General features: G+C 30.8%; 1 long non-coding RNA gene across 1 annotated transcript in view; it reads left to right on the plus strand.

Annotated features, from left to right (window-relative positions):
• The window catches only part of LOC106773991, an 11,641-nt gene extending 7,269 nt beyond the window's left edge, over positions 1–4,372 (plus strand). Inside the window, exon 3 of the long non-coding RNA XR_001376699.2 lies at positions 4,085–4,372. This is a non-coding gene — a long non-coding RNA (uncharacterized LOC106773991). The remainder of the gene's footprint in view (positions 1–4,084) is intronic.
• Positions 4,373–5,202: the final 830 nt, after the last annotated feature.

Genomic DNA, 5,202 nt, shown 5'->3' on the forward strand with positions numbered 1-5,202 from the left:
AAGCTTCGTGTTTCAAGAAGAAAGTCAGTGGAAATACATCATTTGTGGATCAAGTTAGAAAGTGAAGAAAAAGGGGTTGTTAGAATCAAAAGAGGTTAACATGGTTATGTGAAGAGAAAGGATTGTGAAATTTGCAAGAATAAGTGGAGAATAAAAGACAAGTCTTTTTGGTGTAAGTTTTGATTGGCGTTCTGAAGCAGGTACTAGAATTTCCACATTAGATTGGTGGGGTTCACTATTAACCAATGTTAATAGTTCATAATGGGATAGTTCCTGTAATTGTAAGGTATGCAAGAGGCAAGTGGTGGATTGGTTAAAACGACAATAGTTTGGAATCAGTAATCATAGGGAGAACTACAAGGTTAAAGAATCTCATAAGAGAATTAGAGGACAAGTTGGAACAGTCTAGTATAAGTCTTGGCAATCAGAAGTGATTTCGAGCATGGTCGTTTTGTGGAGAAGAAAAGCAGTGTTGAGGAAAATGGAATGACAAGGTTATCATGGAAGAAAAGAGTTACCGAGGTTTTGCAAAGTCAGGGAAGTTTTGAAGAAGGTTCTTTAAGGGTGATCATCTTCGGGTTGCAAATTGTCATGAAGGAAGTGTTCTTTCAGTAAACTAATGAACGAGGATAAGTTTCAAGTTGTAAGATCAATTTTGAGGTGAGCAAGTGTTAGTTGTGCGTGGAAACTGAAAGAAGATTCAAATTGTTAGCTTAATAAGAATTGATTAAGAGTCGGTTGAAGAGTTTAAAAACTGAAGTCTGAAGTGAAGAGGTAAAAAGATTTCACTAGTATAGTTGAAATACTATAACTAGTGGGTTTCTCAAAATGGTTGAGACAATGCAATTTGGACAATCCTAGCTGGAAAGGTATCATAAGTTGGCATGGTACGGATTAGGCTAGTGATCTCAAGTCGACGAAGCTACATAACTAAGTATGATTACAAGCTATTATATTAAGAAGTGCATATGGTTCAGGTCAGTGAGATAACGAAGTGAAGCTAGATTGCTCAAATTGGTTTCGACATTGCAAAGGAGAAGAGTTTTACTTGGTAATGAGATGTATAGTAGGAAACTATGCTACTCAGTAGTGAAGATCAGAAAAGCAATGTGAAGCTCTCAGAATGGATGTGGATAAAGGTGATTCAAATAGATAATTAACTCGGAAATTGTGGTGATCAAGTCAGAGGTATGGGGTTCTTGAAAGGAACAAGAGGAGGTAAATGAGTATCGATCAAGGGTTAATTTGAAGTCAAGATTAGTGGAAGTCTTAGAAGAGATTAGAAGAAGTAGCGGAAGGTGGACGAGTGGATATCAGTGTGACAGACATAATGGGGTTGGTTGTGCGAAAGAAAGTTTCTTACTAGCCGAAGTTTAGGAGTTCATATTTGTCTTGAAAGTAATGGCTAAACTAATCTACTCTATTGAACACTAGAGCATTTTAACACAAAGGCATGACTTTTAATGTTAGTAAGGTCGTTGGGGAGTAGTATCTTTTTCAAAATAGGTGATTGTACTAGAGGATGTGATGAAAGTAGGTTGTTCCTTCTCTCTAGTAAGTTTAATTTTCGAGGCCGAAAATTTTCTTGTTGGGGAGAATGTAAAGGTCTGAGAAATTATAAAGCCATTGGGCCCTATATGGAGGCAGCTAGGCCCATAAACTAAGGGTACCTTAGCCTTAGAAGGGGGCTTTTTCAGAAATCAGATTTTTCATAAGCCAATATTCCTTTCTCTCTCTAGAAGCCCTTTTCCCTAAATTATCTCTGCCTTCTCTCTAGATTTTCAACTAATTGAACTGTTCAATCTTGGATTTGAAGGTGCTCAAGCGTTCACCACACCGAAGGCTTCCTTTTGATCTAATTATATTTTTGATTGGATTGGTAAGTAATTTTCTCCTCTTCTCCGCTGTTTCGCAACTTAGGGAATGCTTTTTTAGGCTGCAGACAACTAGGAGCGTTCTTCTTTTTATTCCTATTTGAGCTTATTCCTCCACCATTTCGGTGATATATAGGTACTGTAAATTCCTGTGCTGCATAAAGTTGCTGTGAGAGCATTTCTTGTGAACTGTACTGTGAGAAATCAAGGTAAAGGGAGCTAGTTATTTTTGTTTGAAATTAGTTTATGAGATGATATATCTAATTTGTGTACATGGTGTTTGGTTGCCTTGATATTTTTATGAACGAGGGTTTTAGAGATATAGGTCATATAAATTGTTTGATAATAGTTGTTCTGTTTTGGTCAAGTATAAAATGCACTCTATGTGTGTTAAAGTGAGGTTAGAGTAGTTAAACTTGTTAGTATAATGATTTAGTTTTGAAAGGAAAATTTCAGAAGCTGCTTATGCATGATTGTTGACTGATTCTGTGAAATTTTATGATTGTTTGATCTTAAATATTAAGAGCATAATTGATATAAATGTTTAAGCTCCTTGCACATGTTTTAGAAGTTGACGCAGGAAATGGGTATATAGTTATGGTGTTGTCTTGTTAAATTAGCAAGAATATTTTGGTGCAGACAAGTTCTAAAAAGAATAAAAAAAAATAAGGCATGGTATGGAGAGTGGAATTTGGAAAATGGGGTATGAAGTGGCAATTTTATGCTTAAAGTAATTTTTGGTGTCTTACGAGTGCCTGATAGAAATATGATTGGGTGTATTAATTGGTTAAGTGTGTGCAAATGCAGAGAGTGTGAGTGGGTTGTGGATGAGTAAGTTAGAATAGAAATTACTATATATATATATATATATGAAATAGTATATTAGAAGTTACTGTATGTAGTTCTATTATATTGGGAGTTGCGTACGTGGTTATATATGCATATGTGATTATATATAATATTATATAAGTGGTTTTATTTTATTTAAAAGAAGGATAGGAATGTTGTAACTTAGTTTTAGAAATAGCAATGCTAAGATTTAATAGTATATTACGTTATATTATATATTACATAATATGCTTATTCTATAAATTATTGCAGTGAACATTTTATATTATATTATTTATACAGATTAGTATATATTATATATATAATAGTATAGAAACCTTAACAAGTTATTTAGTTAACTTAGTTTTGTTAATATTATATTATAATATATCAATATTAGAATTTTGTAAGTTTGATCTCTAATTAATTTATTGGCTGGCATAAATTTAAATTATATATTATTATCATTATAATAGTAGCTTTTTGTTTTGTTAGTAAATAAACATATAAATTAAGAGATGAAACAAATGATTTTCATAATTTAACATGAGGAATTATTATGTGTGGAAAATAAATTATAAGAATTGATTATTTTTATGTGTTGTGGTAATAATTTTATCGTAGTAATTTTATATGTTTATGTGGTGATTTATTTGTTGTAGTATTTTTATAAGATGTTGTATATGAAGTCGTAATAGTTCATTGGTTGAAGTAAAACCTTGTGTTTGATGAGTCAATGTATAGTACTAAGACTATGTAAGAAAAGTATTGGGATTGTGTTATAAGTTTTGTGATTGGTGAGTAATGTATATTGTTGAGATTGTGTATATGTTGATTGTGGCAAAAAGTATATGATTACAAAGTGATGAAAATACGAACCAAGTGGTAAACCAAGTTCCATAAGTTTAAGATCTCTTGGTGAGATCTTTAGTGTTTTAAAATGGAAGTAGGGGCTCAGCTTTGGGAGTCATTCTGACGCTTCAATGGTCAATCAAACTCACTTAGAGAGGTTGAACCATGTGGTGAGAAGTAGCAGGAGGTCCTTAGTCTTGGGGGCTCCCAGTACGCCTCAAGGCCCGGAACGGACTAACCTCGTGAGTGTGGCAGGGTGGGGAACCCAAGTTTCATAAGTCACCACGGGTGCAAGACTCGCCATAGCCCGACTCTCATTTTAAAGTCCGGACGAGTCAAGTCTAGAAAATGCATGTATAGGATGATGTGTGTCTTACTTTACTTGATTTTGAGTTTGTTCTTGAACGTTATTTACTGTTAATAATATGTTTTTTATATAATTAGCTCACCCTTGCAATTGTTTGTCTGCTGTGTTACCATGTTGTGTGTGTTGCCCTATTGCGATGATCATCCATCTTGGATGTGAGCAGAAGAGAATGAGGTGTCTGTGGAGAATGTCCTGGAGGAGAATGAAGACGTCGCTGCCTAGACTCTAGGAATTTTTGGGCTGTTATGCCCCTATGAACATTTCTAAATTATGTTATTTTGAGACACTTTCCAACTTATCTAGTTTGAATTAGTTTAGCATTCCACGCTTTTAATTCCCCCTTAATTCCAGGATGACTGTAATCCTGATCTTTATACTACTCTACTCTTGACTGCTTTCAAATATTATCTATGATGACGTCTTAAATTATATACATGTATGCTATATAATTGGGATGTCACATATTCCCTTTAATTTTATTTCTGATCTTTTGTTTTATGTAATATAATGGGTTCTTATGTAAAAAGAGATTTTTGAAAATAAAATTTTTGTGTTTCTTTTAATAAATTTGAATATGAAAGTAAACGAATTTTGAGTAAAGTTTGAAAAGATTTATAAATGATATGGTTAATATGATATATAATAAAAAAAATAATAGAAAGTAAATAAATATTGTTTTTTAAAGTATTATTCTAATTTTGTAAAAGAAATTAATAATAATTTTTATTCAATAATTTTATAAAAAATCCTTTAATGATTTCAATGTTATTTTCAGTATATAAATTCCATTTAACATTTTCTTCTAAATTAATTAGCACGTATTTCATTAACTAATAATATTTGTAATTTTTTATGTTGAAAAAAATGTAAGTATATTACAATGGTTAAAATTAATTGGTTATATTAAAATTAATATAAAATAACTTTTTTATTGGTTAAAATTAATTTTTAAATAATATATTCATAATACTTTTGAAAATAAAATTAATTAAAGTAAATAAATAATACAATGTATTAGATATACAAGTAAATGTTAAATATGTAGATATTAAATATTATTTTGTTTAATAATAATAAATATTTATTATTATTGCTATTAATTATTATTATTTTCTTTACCGTGAAAATGATATTGCATACAAGGACAATAGAGTAAATGTACAACTTTTATCATCAAATCTCTTTCTTTTTTCTTTAAGATATTTAAATTTTTTACATATTTATTATCTTTATTTACTTTTTATTTTTTTATTAGAAAAATAAAATAATTTATATTTTTAT

This window comes from Vigna radiata, chromosome 9 (assembly GCF_000741045.1).
Source record: "Vigna radiata var. radiata cultivar VC1973A chromosome 9, Vradiata_ver6, whole genome shotgun sequence".
In the NCBI taxonomy this organism is placed as follows: domain Eukaryota; kingdom Viridiplantae; phylum Streptophyta; class Magnoliopsida; order Fabales; family Fabaceae; genus Vigna; species Vigna radiata.